At 35.5% G+C, this 21912-nt stretch overlaps 1 long non-coding RNA gene and 1 pseudogene across 1 annotated transcript; one reads left to right on the forward strand and one right to left on the reverse strand.

Moving 5' to 3' along the window:
- The first annotated feature begins 1107 nt into the window (after positions 1-1107).
- On the forward strand, positions 1108-1633 carry LOC120256544. The gene is made up of 4 exons (XR_005535345.1): positions 1108-1157; positions 1228-1267; positions 1360-1414; positions 1500-1633. It is a non-coding gene; the product is annotated as an uncharacterized LOC120256544 (long non-coding RNA).
- Positions 1634-2146: 513 nt separating this feature from the next.
- On the reverse strand, positions 2147-4178 carry LOC120256543 (annotated as a pseudogene).
- Positions 4179-21912: the final 17734 nt, after the last annotated feature.

A 21912-nucleotide genomic window follows, 5' to 3' on the forward strand; every position in this document is an offset into this window, starting at 1 on the left:
CATGAGTAAAATTCCCCTGCTTCCAAACGAAGAAAAGAATCAGATGAAATGAACAAATCTGTTAATCTTTCCCACATCTTGGAGTGCCTTTTGTTGGAATCACTGTCAACCAAGTGGCTCACTCACGAAACCCTTAACTGACTGTTCTTCCTCTACTTTTGAGTTCCTTTTAAACTTCACAAGCAATCACTTGAATTATAAGTTATTAACTTTAATGACTCATCATTCGACAAGTGGAATGTTTTCTTTTATGCTCTTCTAATTAGTGCACTATAATACAATCAGAATCATTCTGCAATTGTAGACAATAAATTTCATAGTATGGCCATCCATTCATTGATACTGAAATCCATGATCAATGGAGAATAAAGAACTTTCAAATCTTAGTTTCCGAAAATAATCTTATTAGTCTCGATTCCGTAATTAAAAGAATGGAGGTGGGAGGTGCATGTATTTGCTTATATTCTTGACTAAACACAGAAAATATCAGGAAGTTTTCGTTGTTGGAAGGGCGAATCTGAATTCCCCATAGTATCTGCAATTTGTTATTTAAACCGAAGCTTGGCCTTTTGAAATTTCTACTTCACATTACTTTCAAAGCTCATTGATTTTAAGAATGAATGCTGTAGAAAAATATACCAGAAATTTGGTTGTTTCAAAGAAGATTTCAGTAATTGCTATGCATCATATGCTCAAATGCAGTATCATCAATCATTGTTCTCCAATTCACTTTCCAAATAGCAACTTTATTCAATCAAGATTTCCAATTAGTTCTCAGGTGATCAATCATACTGATTATGGAATTGAACAACAGATGTGAAGGTAAGTTCAGTTGTTTACTGATATGTATCGGTGGCTTTACAACCGATACATGACCGCTCACTGATTTTTCATACTACTGATCAGCGTGGAGATGTGAGGATTGCAAAGCAGCGAATACGATGGACTCATGAACTGCATGAACAGTTTGTAGAGGCTGTTATTTGTCTTGGAGGGCCAATGAGGTGAGTAACATGAAAGGCTATTATCCTCACCTAAGATTGATATTCTATAATCTAATCAATGTTCTTTTAAATGCAGAAGCAACTCAAAAGGAATCTACTAAAATTGATGAAGTGCAAGGCCTAACAATTTTTCACATTAAGAGTCATTTACAGGTAAAAAGCTATTTCCGATGTATACATTCTCTTTAGAGTTTTTGTCTGATTGTTCTATTTACATCTTCAGAAATATCGGGCAGTAAAGTGTATTATGAATTTCTCTGAAGGTATATAATTAATCTCTTTTTGTTGAGTGCTTTCTGTGGTGCTTTAGTTTTAATCATAACTGAAATTTAACAATTGATTGATAATATTGCAGGTAAACATGGAGGGAAAGCAAATCATGATCGAATGCCAATTCACAACAGTAAAAAGTAAATCTATTATATTTTTTTATCTTTCAGTTGGATCATCATTGATTATACTGTCCATATGATTAGTCTGACTTTGATGATCTAGAAATGGTGGAGTTCATATTTCAGAAGCTCTTCGTCTGCAATTGGATGTACAAAAGAACTTACATGAACAATTAGAGGTTGAACATATAAACTCTAATCCCTTTATTTAAACTGCCAAGGACTTCTATTATCTAAGTGACGCATTTCGAATCCTCTTTGTTCTACTTCCACAGTTCGAAAAAGTTGCAGAGTAGAATCGAACATGCAGATTACCTGCAAGGATGTTTTGATTTTTCAGAAAAGAAGTTGCAGTTACTTTGAGAACACTCACTAATGCGAAGAACCAAATGGACAGTCATGCTACAGAGAGCTCATCTTATGGAGGATACAGTGAATTTGGTGAAATATATCTCAATGAATCAGAGGCGAAATGGTTTGCATCATAAAATGTTTGGAATGGAAAACAAAAATCCAATCACTTTAGATAGATAGCCTGAAGAGCAACCGGTTTGGATTACAAGACCAAGAAATTCAACAATGTATATAATGCGCATGATAGCATGTAGTATTTTATTTGCACCAAAAATAAAATAATTACTTAGCGAAACATCAGAGGTAATTAAGCCTCTAGTTTCATATGATCCAAGATGTTCTTCCCTTCAAGTTTGAAAGTAAAGACTATCTTGACATAATCCTGGAAACTAACAGTCACTGCAATGTGGCTTGTTTTTCTTCTCTAATGCCTCTGGAGAGTGGTCCTAATTGTGCATCTGCACTCCGGACTATGAAATGTAATGTCGACATGCGTTCCCAGTCTGTGTTTACAATAGCTCTGTGTTCAATGCTCTTGTATTTCGCATTGCTCATTATCTGTCAGATAAACAGTAAAAAGTATGTTTATGACCTTTAGATTCACCGAGTAGACATATAATGTTGATTGAGTGCTAAGTTTTACCTCAATGATATCTCCAATGTTGACTATGAATGCACCAGGGAGTGATTTGATTGGAAGGCAAACACCATTCTTTTTTTATCTGCAATCCTTGAACTGCATTCACTTGAAGTAACACTGTTAGTCCTACAGTGTCAGAGTGAGGGGATAGTCCCAGCACCTTGCTTGCTTGAGGACATGGAGGGTAGTAGTTAATCCTCACACATTGCTTGCAACCCTTAAAATTGTCAACGAGTTTATCAATTTTCAAGCTCTTTCCTATTGAATCTAACAGAATGTCTGCCACTCTCTGCATTTCTTCAGAATACTGATCAAATGCGTCCCTGAAATTTAACTTGTTATAGTCTAAAGATGCTAATTATTTGTGTTTTAAAACTAAAAATTTGAAGAAGTTTACTTGAATGTTGGTGGATTTGTAGGCCAGAGTTTCAAGCTCCTCCCAGAAACTGGTCTAGCAGAAAGGAAGTACATGGGCCCCCAGTCCAATTTCTGTTCCTCTGAGACAACAAAGGCTTGGCCATAGCCTTCCACAGTGCCTGGAAGTTGCTCATATGCTTTCTTCTCCTGCAAAGGTAACTGAAAAAACTCTTTTTATCACAGCCTTCATCATTCTATCACTTCATCAGGAATTCCATGGTTAATAAGCTGAAGAAAAACAATTTGAGAACATCAAATTTTATTTCTTCATGAACCCATATCAGTATCATCCTGGTTTCTGATTGGTGTCACAGAAACACTTATTATAAGTTATTTATATCTTGTAAAAGATACTAACCTGGAAGAATCCCCAGTCTTTACAAGCCGAACTAAGTTTCAGTATCTCATCTACAGAGTGTTGAAGATGATCAAGTCTACTCAAATCTATGATTGGAATATCACCATGTTTAGAAGCACCATTCAGAACAGAACTGTCATTTATCACTGGCCTAGTATACTTCACAACACAGAGGACATGACATTGTTAGAATTAGATGATCTCATTATCAATCTGAACAAGGTTACATGAATATGTATATACACAGGTATACAAATATGGCAGATATACAAAGATGGATAGACAGCTGTATACACAGCTGTATTGCCTAACAGACATATGATCGTTAATTGATCCCAGTGATTTTGATATAGTTTATCATCACAAAGATTCAAAAAATTCAACATTATAACAAAGAGATTAACCTTGAAAAAGTAGTGCACCATTTACCCTATTTACTCTTCAAACTTTGATGCATCTTCCAAACAGATCATTCTCACTTGTTTTTCATGCTTCCTCAAAAGAAACGGTCATGATTATTACTCTTCATTCACAACAAGAAGATGAGAATAAATCAAAACAGTAAGCACAAAATGATTTCTATGATTTAAATTGACATCCTTAATCCATGGACTGCAGAATCTCGCATGCTTCTTAGAATAAAATGCAATACTTACTACCTTCATTAAGATGAAATTCCAAAATATTTGGATTTCTTGCATCAAAGCTTGCCTTTAGAATGGAATGCAATCCTTACTACCTTCATTAAAATGAAATTCTCAAATATTTGGATTTCTTGTATCAAAGCCTGCCTTTAGAATGGAATGCAATCCTTACTACCTTCATTAAGATGAAATTCTCAAATATTTGGATTTGTAGTATATCTGCTTTGAAATGTAATTAGGCAAAGTGACCTCTGATCTTCTTGCTTGTTTATTAATGTTTTCCAAAACCTTACTGTCATTCTTAATCATACCATCAGGATTAACCTTTTTTCTAGATTTGAACCACAGCTTCAGAGCAGCTTTAACCATGTTATGTATGAAGATGATTTGCTTATTATTACTGAAGCTTTTCAATTGATGGATAAGAATTATAATTTATGCATTAATATTATAAGTCTCTAATTAACTACCAAGAAACTAGACCACCTTACGTTTATAATTTATTTGTCTTCTCAATCAAGCCAGGGAGGTGGCCCCTGCTTGGGTTGACTGGATTGCTAAATGAAGGATTAAAATGGCTCCTCAGGTTAAATTTTTATTTGGCTGCTTATGCATGGTAATTAGTCTTTATCTATGACAATATGCAAAATCTAAATTTGGAACCCTGTGTGTTTTGTGCACTCACAAATTAAAAGAGTTAACTATGCATCTATTCCTTTACTATTCCATTGTGCCTTGTATTGTCAACAAAAGCATCACCAATTCCTTGGAAAACCTTGTACGAAGCCCATGGTTTGGTTTTATATAAGAAACCTCACATGTTTAAGTCCAAATCATACATATAAACATGATTTTTATTTTTATTTTTATTTTTGACAATAGGGCGACAAACGGCCACAAGATCTTTCTCCTCTATTCAATGCGGGACCATATAGGTTATGTCACTATAAAAAATTCTAAACACAATCTGAATTAGAATTGTGATATTGCAAATGCATTTTTTATAGGGTAAAACTTTGAGGTTTGGTATTGAATATGTCAAAATGGACAATTCCTTGTATAGGTTGAGCCAAGTTATCACAAAACATGCATGCGTGAAGAAGTTGCCAATTGCCTACTTATTCATCGATTGTTGTAATCTCATCGAACTAATTAACTATGCAAATAAGAAATTGTATTGGGTTACATAATAACTCACCACAAATAATTCAATACAAAGAAGTAGGAACAAAATCACTAGAAGAACACCCTCAACCTTGGCTACACTTCTTACTTAACAAGAGGATTGGAGAAAGCCACCAAAGCTTTTCCTTCTTCCTTTTGGTCTTTTACCCTCTCCAAATTAATTGAACCAATCCTTTTATCTACCTTTTACAAGAAAGGTTAAGTAAATGAGAAGAACTAGCTATTAATTTGATCATGTGGGCCACACATGACGAGGAACCCAAATTGATGAATTGGTTCAATCCCAACAATTATTACTCAATTCATTGATGTATGTTTGCAAAAAAATAAATAAATAAATAAATAAAGCAGAAGAAGTCTCTAACTTTTGTCTTTTGTCATCAGGAGTTGCTAAAATCCAAAAAAAGAAATATAATACTCACTCAATGTTAACTAATTCACGATATCGTACAATCAAAAATTAAGGTATTTACTCAATTGATGGATATTCTAAAACATAAGTCAATTCTAAATATGGCAATATTGTAAGTTTTGCTTTTTCTACTTTAAAAATCACAGCATCCTATTGTGTACGCAGCTTCCTGAAAAATAAACAGAAATTCAGTTCTTCAGACCCGTAATGACAGTTATTAGTGCCATGTTATTTGTATTTGCTCGTGAAGCAGTACACCAATGACTGAGATAATCAAAATTAACTATTTGTTGTGTTAATTCATTAACTGATGATCTTAAAGTTGAAACATGCTCATCATAGAGCATCATATCACACATACTTGTTGTTGTTGTATTTAGAGTTTAATAGTCAAAATCTTTGAATAATGATTAAATAATATAAATGGTTTGTTTAATCAAACTGTATCTGTTAGCAGAAAATGATGTGAATGAGTTTCAAGCACGTAACAATCAATTCAAATAGTTGAAATCGATCATCAATTGTTTACTCCTTTAATTTTGCTTTGTTATTCTTATCTTCTTAGGATTTTTGAAAAGTATTGTAAGGCAAGATATGGCAAACAAGCAAAGAGATATCTACATTCTCGAAAAGAACTTTGGAAATGTAAAAGAGCCAAATTTGTGCCATAATTTTTTGACATGAAAGTTGGACTTCAGTGTTTCAAAACCATTTTTCAAAATAAAAGTCTTGAATTCAACACGTTGCCATCAATCTTTCTGTCTGCTGCTGTTCATCTTTTCATACTGAAAAGTATTAGTATGTATGCAATTGGTCCGAGATCAATGTTACTTATTTTTAATCTATTTTGTTTTCGAGAGAAATATGGATAAATTACAAGTGGTATGTTACTTGGATAGTGAGATGAAATTTGGCCGAGGGATCGAATTCATGGTTGGCGTGATCACAGTTTGCAGATCACTGTGTATATCACGAAGATATATATATAAAAATAATGGTAGTCTCTCTTGTTCATTCCATTGTTCATGGGTCCTTGTGGGAGGATATCGTTCATTTCCACTCAGGGGTTGTAAGAGCGAGGGAAGATTATTAGCTTTGGTTTGGTTCTTGAAATATTTTCTGGGTGTGCACACTGGTAGGTATCCTAATTGCCCCATGTGACGTCCGATCGAGATATAAAATCCTACATGGGTGGAATTAAGCGACATGGCCCAATGCTGCAAATTGTCTATCGGTCCTTGACACTCTATTGTGGGTCGACCATTGTCACCTTTGTCAAAAGAAAAAAAAAAAAATCTACAATTGGATGATGAGGTGCTTATATATTTTGTCAAATCCTTTTGTGCAATAATGTTATCTTTGATTATAATTTTCTGTTTTCTAAGTTTCTTTATGGGTGATTAGAGGTAACCTTCAGAAACTGGCGTTTTGATAACGAAGCAGGTTGGAAAAGTAAGAGCAGCAGCTGTGAAGCTAATTTTTCAAATCAAAGTTGGAATTCAGCACATTGTCTTCTTTTTATTGTTTTAATTACTTTCGGATTCTGAAAAAGTATTACAAGGATGCATTTTCTTGAAAACCAAATACTTTTCTGCTAATGTCATTTTATTTATAATAATTACCTTGACGAATTAAAACAAGCAAGAATTTTCTTGGCCTATGATACAGTAGGAAAGAGTTAGAAACGTCAGAACAGCAATCAAGCAGTATAATTTGGCTTAAATCTCATTTGTTAATTTGGAGTTGGAGTTCCATGAAATTGTTAGACTAACGTGACACATTAGCCATCACAGACTTCAATGTATTTATCTCACTGAGTGACTGTGAAGACTTGCCCAACAATTTCAGTAGTCTTAAAAGTAGTAAAAATTTAAGCGGTCAATGATAATATCTACCAACTACCATCGCAAGTGAATATAAATTTGTAATAAAATAACATATTTTTCCTCAAAATATGTCATCAATGTTGACAAAATTGGTATGGAATTCAGTGATGAAGCTTATATATATAGAGAGAAGACAAGTTCTCTGAAGGTGTGCCAATCTATAGATTATCAGACAAAAGCTCTCTTTGAAAGTGCATTGCAGGTGATTTTGTAGTACTTCAGAGATGGGGAAGAAGGAGATGGAAATTTGAACTTGATGAACACCGGAGGATCTCTTCCGGTGCCGAACGTTCAAGCGATCTCAGACTCTTCAAAAAGAACTGCACTGAGATCCGAGAAGTATGTCAGACCTAGAGAGTGAGTGAGAGCGTTGTTCAGAATGGTGCTGCTGGTCCTGGTGACTTTTCCAATCATAGATTTGAGTAGACTTTATCAGGACTCTGAGGAAGAGATAACAAAGCTTGGAGCAGCATGTGAAGACTGGGGATTCTTTATGGTGATATTCTAATTACAGTTACTAACAGTCTTACGTAGCTTTATAAGTTTTGAGTTTTTCTAAAACTTCTTAACATAACCTGGTTGAATTAGGCATGCATGTAACAATTGTAATTATAGATTTGAGTGATGATATGTGTTCATGAGGAAATAGGATTCGGTATATATTCTAAAACTGTATGTTTATCTGCAGCTCATTAATCATGGAGTTCTGATGGTAGCGTTAACAAGATAGAGGGTGCCATCACTAACTGCTTCTCAGTTTTGCCTTTGGAGGAGAAGAAAGTATATGCACGTCCAGTCCAGGCACTGTTGAAAGGTTATGGCGAAACTTTTGTCATCTCAGAGGAACAGAAACTGGATTGGGGACATGTAGCTCTTTCTACTAGACCAGTTGCTGGGAGGGCATGAAACTCTGGCCTACAAATCCACCCACTGCAGATGACTTCTTCAAATTTCTTAGTTTTGAAACATTAATACTGCCAAGTGAATATAGATTATAACAAATTAAATTTTCAGAGATGCATTGCATGAGTACTGTGAAGAACTGCAGAAGATTAGGAACCTTTTGTTAGAATCAGTGCAGAAGAGCTTGAACCTCTACTCTCATGGACAATCACAAAAGAATGGCCTTATGTATGAGAGTTAACTACTACCCTCCATGTGCTCAAGCCAGCAAAAGTCCTGGGCATAATCCCCACACTCTGATGCTGAGCAGTCTAACTGTGCTCCTCCAAGCTGAATGATGTTCAAGGACTGCAGCACCTAGAAGAAAGGATAGGGTGCTTGGTACCCAATCAAACCCATCCTGGTGCTTTCATTGTCAACGTTGGAGATATCATTGAAGTAATAATAATAAAAATTTTCTCTCTTAGTATATATATATATATATATATTTGTGTCAATAATCATTAAAGTTAATTAATGATGGTTTTTCATTGTTTGTGTGACAGATAATGAGCAATGGAAAATACAAGAGCATTGAACACAGGCTGTTGTTGTTACAGAGAGAACAGTTTGTCATTAGCAACTTTCTTTTAGTCCTGGAGTTAAAGGACTTGTAGGACCATTGCCAGAATATTGGAGAAAGGAAAATGAAGCACGCTATAAGTCTGCTAGCATGGAGGAGTATATTAAAATGCTCTTTTTCACTTCAAACTTGAAGGGAAAAACATATTGGATCACATGAAACTATCACCTGCTTAATTAATCAGATGTTATGCTAAATTACTATGTCTTTTACTTAATTACTTTGTCTGATGCACAAAACTTGCTGTGATGTAGTACTTTATGTTTCTTTTATGGAACTTATTACTTTGCCTAATGCTAATAAAAGATGCTGAGATGTAATTGCTGCTAAATGCAATGCTTTGTTAATTATTTTGAGCCTCTGTTTGCCGTGGTTAAATGGCTTATTATATGCGTTTTCTACATTAAACACAGCACATCTTCATAATTAAGTAATTGTGCACTATAAAGAAGGATGTGATTTATTAATTTGTTTTGTCAGAAGTATATTTTTATTTATTAAAATAATTTCAAAAAATCAAACTACTGCTAATAAATTTTCTGACTATATAATTTATATCATATTACAAGAGACTAATGAACATTAAATAAATAATGCTATTATAATATTTCTATAGTGATATCAGTAGTAAAATCCTATAAAATTAATCACCTTTACTAACAATCACATGTTCTTTTTAATCAGGGTAAGTTTATATGAGTTAAAAAGCATGTCTAATCATAAGTTTATAAATATATATATATACACGACAAACAAATATAAAAACAAAAAGAAAAATTACATTAATGTGAGTGATATCAAAGGACAAATAATTGTCCCCAATCTCTGGAAAAGTATGGTGTCTCAGCTGATTAGCAAGGGGTCAGCGGTCGCCACACATGGAGTGAATATTATGCCATCAATATTTTAAAATTGCAGCATGTGATTTTGTCATGGTTTAAGGATGGGAATATCTTGGGTCTGTATTTACTGTGCAGGAATTTTGAATAGAGGCGCCTATTCATCCTTTGAATTCACTATGGGATGGCATGGATATTTAAATGGTATGACATCATCATCTCTCTCCACATCAACCTCTATAAAAATATTAGAAATTGCTAACAATCAAATCATCTGATTAAGTATCGGGTCACTGAAATAAAACCTCTTTCTGAAGTCTTGCAAGAGTTTGATTTTGGGCTAATAACATTTCTGAGATATAGCGGTGGTTATGTGTGATAGCTCCGTTGCATACTACCTATTTACCCTACCGAATCACGAGCCTTTCATCTTTCAGCGGTGCTGCAAATTTGTCATGATCCTCTTCATGGAAAATATATATATATTAAATCTCATGGTTTGCTGAGTGGTGCTGGGGAATCAAGGTGTGCTTAATGCATTTTCTCCGCAATGATCAAGTTATCTGATTTGTAGTGGATCGCAAATTTTTAACAAGTAGTGAAAGTTTAAATTGCTGGTGAGGGTATATAAGAATGTGAATAATAATTATGTGTGACAGTGCCGATATCTGTGGACGCTGGTACCCTGCCCTCTAACTACATCTCAAGCATGCCTTTGGCAGATCTAGTGGTCTTTTGTCATTCATTTTTGACATCCATGATATTTATTTTTATATTTTACACAGGAAAAATATTTAATAAAGTTATACAATTAAAATATTTATTTTTATTTTAATGCAATATATATGCATATTAGGAGGCTCTGCATGTTTGCTTCACTTTGGTCTCTGTGGGGAAACTACTCATTTCCCTATGTTTTCTAGGGCAGCCTATGCCCTATGGGATACATGGAGACTCTATCTCCACGCACCACTTACTTGATCTCTTTCTCAACACCCAAATGGAATATTTTTATTGCAACAGGTGCATTCTTGATTCTAAAACATCCATGCCAATCTCTGGTAACAAAGAAATCATTCATATGTTATTATTATTATTATTATTTGTGGGTGGATGTGGCTTGAGAGCGAACTCACTTGAGTCTCAATAAAATAACAGAGGATGTCACTGTTATTTTGCTAAAAAGCTATTTGAGCAATACTTGGTGAGTGCACACAAAACAATGCAGCAATGATCAGTTACATCGTTGCCGTCACTCTTCTACAGGAGCTTACAAAGAGGATGAGGGAGTGTATTTGCACAAAGACCACTGATTTCATATCTTTTTCATTCTAACCATGGTGAACAAATCTCTAGAAACCCAAGCATGATGAAAGGCTAGAAAAAGTGGTTATTAGCAAGAAAACTCCTAAATTAGGCATTGGATCAATTTGTTTTCGTAATTTATACACTTATATACATATTGCATGTACGCAATGCCTCAACTTAGAGTTCAGAAAGAGTTAGGGGGACAGAATCAAAGTAATATATGCAAGTCTCATCGATGTTTTGAAGTACAGAAATGAAGTTGCAATTGCTTCATCAACAATCATAGTATCAATGGTGCAAGCACAGATTTTCGGAACTAAAAATAATCAATTATGTGATATAAAAGTCGATAAGTACAAGAACATAAAGCATCATGACTAAAATTTTATATTGTTGTATGTTATGCTCTCATTATCTTAAGTAATAACAGAGTAAAACATGCATCAGGGTGATTTCTAAACTTTTTGTTTCATAAAATCCATCTTCAAGCTGGTGAAAAGAGCGTGAAATAATCCTCTGAGCTAACAGTCTTGCCTAAGCTATAAACAGCGTTCTTGATCAGAATTTACAACAACCCTGTGCTTGATGCTCTTGTATTTTCCGTTGCCTCATTATCTGATAGATATATACGTAGAGGGCGTGAAAAATCATTATCTTTAGCAGTAATCAACAAAATGTATACAGTACATATGTTGTTTATTTTCAGAGTTCAGCTTTTTACTTCAATGATATCTTCATTGGTTATACTTTTCTTATGATTAGTCTGACTTTGGTGACCAAGAAATGGCAGACTTCATATTTCAGGAGAACTTCGTCTGCAACTCAATGTACAGAAGAACTTATATGAACAATTAGAGGTTAAACACATGAACTCTAATCCTCTAATTTACACTGTCAAGCACTTCCTATTATCTAATTGATGCATTTTCATCTTTGTTCCTAGTTCTACACTTCCAGAACAAGTTGTAGGGTAGAATTAAGGAACATGCAAATTACCTGGACAGGATGTTTGAAGTGCAGAAAAAATGCAGTTACTTTGAGAACATTAATGTGAAGAACAAAATGTAAAGCTACAAATAGCTCATCTTTTTGAGCATACAATGAACTTGGTGAAATATATCTCAATGAATCTGAGGCAAAATGGTTTGCTTATGACAATGTTTAGAATGGAAAACAAAAAACCAATCACTTTAGATATAAAGCCTGAAGACAACCAGTTTGGATTGCAAGACTGAAGAAATTCAGCAATTATTTAATGCAAAAGATAGCATTGCAGTATTTTATTTGCATCAAATAAAATATGTACTAACGAAACACCAGAGGTAAATCAAGCCTCTGAGTTTCATATGATCCAAGATGTTCTTCTTCCCTTCAAGTTTGAAAGAAAAGAGCATCTGACATAATCCTGGAAACTAATAGTCTTGTAATGTGGCTTGTTTTTCTCTACTGCCGCTGGAAGTGGTCCTACTTGTGCATCTGCTCTCGGCGCATGAAATGTAGCGATCGACATCGTTCTCGGTGTGTGTTTTACTTAGCTCTGTGTTCAATGCTCTTGTATTTCCCATTGCTCATTATCTTTCGAGATAAGCAGTGAGAGATATTTACATCTAGCGCTTATGGACAAAAGTAGATATAAAATTTTGATTGAAGCTAAGTTTTACCTCAATGATATCTCCAATGTTGACAATAAGAGCACCAGGAGTGTGGAGTTTGTGAAGCCAAGCGCCATTCTTTTTATCTGCAATCCTTGAGCTATCACTTGAAGTACGGCACTGGTAGACCTACAGCATCAGAGGTGGGGATAGTCCCAGCACCTTGCTTCGCCCCGAGGACATGGAGGTAATGGTTAACTCACATTACAGATTGCACTCCACTTTTCAAACATGCTGAAGAATTTATCGAGTTTCAAACTCTTCTCAATAGACTCCAACAGAATGTTTGCAACTCTTGAATTTCTTGTGTATTGCTCCAATGCATCCCTGAAATTTGGGTGCATGATATAAATATATAGACATAATAATTAGGGTACTAAGAATCTGAAGAAATTCACTTGAATGTGGGTGGATTTGTAGCCCCGAGTTTTCAAGTTCCTCCCAGAGACTGGTTCAGTGGAAGAAAGTACATGTCTCCCCAGTCTGATCTCTGTTCCTCTGATACAACAAAGACTTGGCATAGCCTTCTACAGTGCCTGGAAGTTGTTTATCAAAGCTTTCTTCTCCTAAAGGTAACTGAAAGAACTCTTTGATCACAACCTTCACTTTCTCCATCACTTCATCAGGAACTCCATGGTTAATGACCTGCAGAAAAACAATTTGAGAATACTGAATTTTATTTCTTTATGAACACATATCAGTGTCATTCGACCTGCCGAAACGTATCACCAAATGTTCATCATGTGTTAGAATTTAGATCTAGTTAAAGATAGTACCTGGAAGAATCCCCAGATCTTCACAAAGCCAAACTGAGTTTTAGGATCTCATCATTGGAATGCTGAAGATGATCAAGTCTACTCAAATCTATGATTTGGAATATCACCATGTTTGGCAACACTATCCAGGAACAGGACTGTCATGATCTCAGGCCTAACATACCTTCCTGGAATCTCAGTGAAATTCCTTTGAAGCAGCAAGTGATTGAACATTCGGCACAGGAAGAGATCCTCCTGTGTTCTTCAAGTTCAAATTATCATTTGTTGTTTCTGCCATCACTCCAAAAGTGCTATCAGCCACCGAACACACCTTCAGGAAAACTTTTTCAACAATGCCTTACTACATATATTTTTGTTTTATAAGTTATCAAATATGCTGCTGTGACGGTACATTTTAATAATTAGTACGTTTTATATTGCAATTAAGCCATCAGATTGGTTAGATGTCAATTCCTGCAATTAATTATGAATTTGTTTTTATAATTGAACTCATTATGCTAAGGTCTTGAAGACAAGCTGAGTTTGTCTGTTTTGCCCACAGTTTTCCGTATTATTTAACCTTGATGCTAAGGTTTTCACAATCAAAACAAATAAACACATTATCGGATATATATATTGTTGTCACATGACTTTGAAGCTCTATAAACGATATGTTACACTACCAGTTCAATTGGTTAACAAAAGGGTCAATTAATCGGTGTGGTGAGCACGAGTACAAAGAGAGAGGACTCAGATGAGAGGAACAACAATAGCGATCACGGGCGGACAGTTTTGGGGAAAAAGAAAAAGAAGCAATGAAGCAATGGAAAGAAAACAATGAGGGTACCATGTGTCGAAGAGGAAGTCGAGAGAGGAGGATAAGTTCGTGATTCTGCGTACATTATCCGATGGTAAAAGCAGGAATATAAGATTTTGGGGAGGGTAGGGAAAGGGTATTCCGGAGGTGGAAATTGAGGCCTGGTTTTCTCTCATGTATTGGGGGCAGGGGAGGCAAGGTCTCAATGGATCTTGGGTTTTTCTTGGATTTCTTGTTCTTCGATCAATTTCACTCAATAGTGGGTTCGGTGAGATTGTTCTACACACATAAACCTTGTTAAATTCTGCATTTAATTCTGAATTTGATACTATTCAATGGCATGCCTGATGAATTTCACTAATTCTTTTAATGGAATTGTTAAGGCTTGTGAGTGTTGATGAATGGCTTGAAATAATGTGAGATCTAGAAATTCTCAAAACTATTTAGTGAGCTGAGGTTGTTTCGTGAAAATCGATCGCAACGATGAATGCTTGATTTTACGCAATTCTAGCCGTATTCATTACACAATAAGAAATCGAGACTCACGTAAGTGTTCAATTTTATTATGTTATTTATTTATTTATCGACAATATAGACAAGTCATGTGTTAAGGGGCATACGCACCATCGAATATTAATAGTGCCTTATATGTGCACTCACTTCCGGCGTAGAGTTTTGATCTGTAAACCCACTCCCACAGTTGGAATATTTTTGACATCATTGTGATACGGTGCTTTTCAAACCACGAACAATAAAGACCTAATAAGACAATTTTTGCAATAGGGCCGGATAGTGACTAAAACTAAAGCTTTGATTGAGTGGTCGATTGTCATTCCTAACTCGGACACAATCTTCAATCAGTAGATTTTCTTTTTCCTCTCCATGGTTTTGTGTCTAACTCTTTCAAATTTCCACCTAACTCTTTGTTATGTGGTGGAGTATTGGGTAGTGATGAAGAAGAGATGTTTATATGAGCTAGCGATTGACATAGGAGGAGTTATTTGTTGAAGCATCTGGTGTGATGTAGTGATGTAGGGACGTAGGGAGAACTATGGAAGAGTAGTTCTTGAGCCTACTTTTGCTGTTAGTATGTTCTTTAGGGTGAGTGGTGGACATGATAGAATATAAATAGATACGATATAAGAATTTGGATAGAAGTGAAAGAAAGGATATGTCGTAATATCGCTTTGAATTTCACTATCATAGACTGCGATAGGATAAACTATTTGATAACATTTCATCATCCCATTTTATGTTTGAGTGAACCTGGATAATGACAGGATATGATATGAATAGTATGTAAATAAACAAAATTACCCTTTATAATGTAGTTATATATATATATATATATATATATTTTAAAAATTATAGACTGGATCTTGATGATTTACTTACTCGTATATTTTATACTTTTTAAAAATAAACAACCTATAAATAATATCCACTAATATATAGATTGCAATATCACCAACTTGATTATAGTTAATACCTATTTTCTTGGAGAAAATCATACCCAAAGTCATCAATATGGCATAAAACTAGAGTAATAAACTCATTAATGGAAAATAAATAGATCACATCAAAATTAATTTGATCATCGACTAGAGAAATTAAAAATATGACATGATTAAAAAATAGATTTAGATGAAAAATAATCTGCTCAAGCACGAGATCAACGGAAAAACTCTTTGACCACTTTAAATGCGTAAAATCCTACTTAAAATAGTAAAATTAGTGTCATATCTAGTTGTTGACAAGCTCGTCCCAAACATCGTGTTTAAAAAGATTAAAAGAGAGATACTAATAAAAACCCTGAGATAAAAGGAGATAAACTCAAATAATAGGCCAAAAAAAGTATATATATATATATCATATCCTACATATCTCGACTCGATAAACGCCTAAATGTATGTATTTTTAATTTATATGTATAATTTCGTAGTATTAATATATTCTTTGATGATTCGATGCCATTTCAAGGTGTAATTGGTGTCATTCGTGTTACAGGCCTCAAAGATGCCTAGGTGAGCTTAACGACGCAATTGAGAAAGAAAACGACATTTTAGAGCTCCGGTACTATAGCAACAATGTAGCATAAAGGGAGTAAGGAACCGATAAAGTCTTGGGTTTTGTTGATGGGCAACTCGACAACGCGTGAAGGCAGCTCTACAAATCGGCTAAAGGATGTGTAGTTATCTGAGCATTTCATTGTAGCAATTTATGAAAATTTCGAGGACATCCCAAGGTTTTTCACGGGGCTCACTGCGCGAACGATCGTAAAACCATCCCGAGAGTTTTTAAAAAGGGGTTTTAGTGCTTTTTGAGCAATTCATCATCCTCTCTCTTAAGTTCCTCCCTCCCCCAACTATTGATCCGAGGTGAAAGAAGGCGATTGAAGGCATTTTGAAGAGGAAATCGATGGGAAGCATACTTTGGTAAGATCTACCCTCATTCCCACTTATAGAGGCTTGGAGATGATGAGGAAGCCGCCCCCATTGCGATGCTCGGGAAGCTTTTCATGAGATCCAAACCGCCATTTGGCTTCAAATCTTGAGATAGTCTTTATTTATTAGTGGTTTAGCTGCTTTCATCATGTTGAACCTTGTATTTGTTTGCTAGGCTGGATGGCTAAACCACAAAGTCACCGGACGCCGCTGAACCTTAGGGAGTGAACTTGCTTGTATCAATGCTTAGTTTGCTTTATCCGCATGTGGTTTAATTTTGTGGTTTTTAAGTTTTGTGTTCTTTGATGTTATGAATTGCATAAGAATTCTGTGGTTCGATTCCTATATTGTACTTGGATGTCTGGATGCCATCATGTATTATACTCACTTAGCTTGGAATGGATATATGTACTAATACACCGAGGATTCGGGTATTTGGTACCTCTCCAAACCAGTAAGGATGAACCTAGATGTGCATTTGACCCTAATTAGAGAATTCCTTATCCAATGTAATCATAGGAGGGATTTGGTCGGAAGAAACTTTGAGCCAATACTCAGTATGGGATTAGAGGTAATCACTAAGGGATTCCGGATTACCTACTTTAAGAATCTCTTGGTCCAAAATCACCAACAAAACCCGAGTTTCTTCTAGCATTAGTAGCCCCGGAATCGCTGCTCTGACCATTCTTTTTCTTTTGATTTCTCATTCATTTGCCTCGGTGTGTGAGACTTCTTCTTTTAGTTATTTTTACTCCCTTTTACTAGCTTAGGACAAACAAATAGAGTAAAAAGGAAGTGGTAGCTCCTTAGCTCAGTGGAATACGACCCTGTGTCGCTCATAGAGTATTACTGATGAACCTCGCATTTTGCGGGATCGCGATCAACTCCCCCTACTGATTCATTATCTCTTATGACCCGTGAGGATAAAAAGTAGGCCAATAGGATAAGACTATCATATCCTATTGGCACACCAAACAAATACATGATGGCATGGGAATGAAAAGTCTATCATATTCTATCATTATTATCATATCCATCAAATGGGTTCTGTAGAGTGCGTTTGGTGGGCCGGGATATATATGAGCGGATATGATATGAGGACCTGGATAGGAGTATTAAAGAATATGGGCATGATAAAGCTCATATCTATCATATGTTTGATGCACATCGGATAAATCATTAAGTATCATTTTGTTATCTTATTTTTATGTTTGAAGTGAACCGGATGTAACAAGATATGATATAAAATGGTATGTAAATAGACAAAATTACCTTTTATAATATAGTTATATATATATATATATATATATATATATATATATATTTTAAAAATAGACTTTTTGAATCCTTAATGATTTGCTTATCAGTATATTTTAAACTTTTAAAAAATAAATAACTCATAAATAATATCCACTGTTAAGAATATATATGTTATAAATGTAAAGATAGTAATAAGAATAGAGAAGCGAGTATTTACAAAAGCCAAAAAAACCTTGAAGAATTAACTTCTTCTTCTTTCTTCTTTTATTTCTCTCTTTTCTTTCTCTTCTCTTTTCTTTTTATATCAAAGTATACAAAATGAGGGGGTATTTATAGGGGTTACAAGAGTTGAATGAGCGGCAGGGATCGATTCGATCCGACGGTCCAAAACTCTACAGTTGGTGGAATAATGACTTGATGCGCGGCCGCTGTCTACATCATATGGCTGGTATTCTACGTTGTGAGCTACTGATGTTATCTAGAAGTTACTATAGTAATGTCTACTTTCTCGATGGTGAAATTGCTACGATGAGCATCCATTACAAAATATTTGTTTATAACACTCCCGCTTGGATGCCTACGACCAAAGGGATATGCCTCGTTAAAACCTTGCTAGGAAAAACCCAGATGGGATAAAAAAACCTAGCTAAGGAAAAGAGTACACTATCCTTGGCACATTTGAGGGATTCTTGCCTCATTAAAAACCTTGCCTCGGAAAAACCCATTGGGACAAAAACCATGGCGAAGGGAAAAAAAGTACAGTGACTACCCCTCAAATAAATAACTTTTTAACTCATGATCGAAATACTTACATCCTTAAGTCTTCTCATCCCGATTTTGTATATAAGTCTTTGGTGAATGCACTTAGGAAGTGATTTTTGTGAATAGATCGACTTGATTCTCATTTGATTGAATCTTTTGAACTCTATACGCCTTCTTTACGGAGATCATGAGTGTAGAAAAATTTTGGTGATATATGTTTAGATTACTGTCACTTTAATATAACCTCCTTGTGTTGAGAAATACAAGCATTGTTATCTTCATAAATTACTATAGCATTTGTTATTCTCGATGGTAATTTGCGGGATATTTGTATATGCCCGATCATAGATCGTAACCATTGGCATTCACGACTTGCTTCATGGAGAGCTAGAATTTCGACGATGATTTGATGAAGTAGTCAGTAAGAGTTTGTTTTGTGGGCAGCCATGAGATCAGTTTGTACCATTGTAAGAAAACATGTATCCGAGTGCGAGATCGCCCTTTATGAGGATCGAGCGGATACCCGACGTCAGCAAAACACCGTGAGGGTTGGATGAGACTCATGTCGATAGAATAAACCCGGATCTGTAGTTCCTCGTAAAATAACGTGAGCACATCTTTTATTCCTTTTCCGATGTCTTCGTGCCGGTGTAGGCAGTATCTTGCTAGAAGATTTCTTGCCAAAAAGCTATATACGGTCGCGGTATTATTTGCAAGGTACATTAATGCATCGATTGCACTTAAATATGGAGTTTACGGACCAAGAATGATCTCTCCCTTCTTAGGTGGGCGAAATGGATCTTTCTAGAACATCAAGAGTTCGGACTGACCATTGGCGTACTCGATTGGATAAGCCTTCTCCATATTGAATCTCTTCAGCACCTTTTCTGTATAGGGTTGATTGATGCACAAATATTCCACGAGGATAAGTGCTCGATTTGTATACCCTAGGCAAATTTGGTCTTTCCCAAATCTTTCATTTCAAATTCTTTTTCGAGATATGATCTGCGGTTGCAATTTCGGGAAGGAGTGCCTACAAGATTTCAAATCATCCACATATCACGCTATCACAACAAAACCGTTAGTATAACTTTTTAATAAACACACATGGACATATATTATCATTTTTGGTATCCCTTCTTTTTATAAGATATTCAACGAGACAGGTTATACCACATCAGTCCAGGATTGTTTTTAACCCATAAAGAGATCTCTGTAATTTAATAGAGTATAAATGATGATTATTTGTAATGTTTGTTTTTCTATATCCTTCAGGGATTTTCATATATATGTCATTTTCAGTACATCCATACGGATATGCTCGTGACAACATCCATCAACCGTGCATATCTAATTTATCACTGCTGCTATGGCAATTAAAAATCGAAAAAGTAATTCCATCCATTACGGAGAGTATGTCTCTTCATAATCCAATACCGGCATTTGAGAAAAACCTTGAGCAACCAGTCTTGCTTTGTATCTCATAATTTGATTATTTTCATTTCTTTTTCTCACAAACACCCATTTATAACCGACTGGTTTTATCCCTTCTGGTGTTGGCACTATCGGCCCAAACACCTCACGTTTTGATAGGGAATTTAGCTCAGCCTGGATAGCTTCTTTCCATTTTGGCCAATCATTTCTTTGTCGACATTCTTCAATGGATCGTGGCTCTGGATCATTATCAGTATTTATTTCTATATCTGTAGCCACATTGTAGATGAATATATCATTTATTTCGGTCTCATGCCGATTCAATCTTTGACCATCATCTACATAGCAAATTGAATTTTCAACATTTTCAGAAATATCATCCCCCATTGATTCTTCATTAACTTGTTCTGAGGGTTTTATAATTTCCTCTTCCTCTTTACATGGGAGATCCTTTTCTTTATTTTTCTGCTTCCTTTTTCTAGTGAGGTACGAATCTTTTGCGCAATGATTGGTCTTCTCCATAATGCTTTTGTCGTGGTTTATTTTCTATTTGTGATCCTATCTTTCAATGGATCTCAGTGAATCTCACTCTTCGTGAGCATTAGCTATGGTCAGTATATGATTTGGACTATATTTTAGTATCGATTGAATCGTCGATCGCATTTTCATCTGCGATATTTTGCTGATTTAACGATCCTTTCGAACTGCAGGTTCACATTCACCGTGGGTACTTGAGGATCATACGTAATGCAGTCATGACGCATTCCAAATCATTTCTTTTGGCTCATTTTTGGAGATAATCATTTCTCCCCCTAACGCAGGAAAGCATTGATCCATCAAAATGATAATCAAGTCATCTTGCGCAAAGAACTACATCCTCGTCACGGTTCTAAATATTCGTATAATCGAGGGGAACTCATAACCAACATATATACCAAGTCTGCGCTGGCCAGGACCCATTGCATGCAGTACGATTCGCGGTGGTATTGGCATATACATCGCGACAAACCAAATATTCTTATATATGAAACATCGCTGCCCTTTTACCCATAACCAAGTTTCGCAAGTGGCTGAATATGAATTACATGCGGTGCTGGGTTTGATCCGTGAGATAGCTCGGCAGTATGCAAAATAGCAATGCACCCCACGCACTTGCAGGTAGTGCCGTCCTTAATATCAGACGATGGGGCAATAATCTGGAGTCTTTAATTAACGACCTCCGCCTAACCCATTTGGGCATGCATAGGCGAGCCACCGGACGCTCAACACGTGATTCCAACCGCCATACAATAATCATAAAACTGATTTTCAAGACTGAAAATTCCACCGTGAGATTATCAAGCATCGAATTGCTTTGCGGGATAATCGAAATTGTGCTTTAAGCGGATAATTTGTGCCAATAACCTGCAAGACATGCTACATTCCCTTGTAGTATGTATGTAAACATGGGACCATCTAGAAATGGCGACGACCCATTACAAACCATAAAATACCTAAACGGTCCACATGACGGACGTATCGTCGTCATATGTCTCCTCGTGATTTCTTTTCTAAAAATTTATGAGATTCACCAGATCACCTTTAGTTATAGAAGGTCTATCATTAGTTTTCCCATTTGAGCATGCGTCACACTGCATTATTCATTACGTGTTAGTGATTTTATAACCCTTCAGCGTCGTCCATGAGAACTAGTAATAATCCCACGTTATATACAGTTAGCACCCTAGATGTCCAAGTCTTTCTATGCCATATTTTAAATATCTCGGGTCATTAATCTTCCTGGTTAATCACCGTGATGTGATTCCACTCACTTTAACACGTGTA

The sequence above is a fragment of the Dioscorea cayenensis genome, unplaced genomic scaffold, assembly GCF_009730915.1.
Source record: "Dioscorea cayenensis subsp. rotundata cultivar TDr96_F1 unplaced genomic scaffold, TDr96_F1_v2_PseudoChromosome.rev07_lg8_w22 25.fasta BLBR01001494.1, whole genome shotgun sequence".
NCBI lineage: Eukaryota > Viridiplantae > Streptophyta > Magnoliopsida > Dioscoreales > Dioscoreaceae > Dioscorea > Dioscorea cayenensis.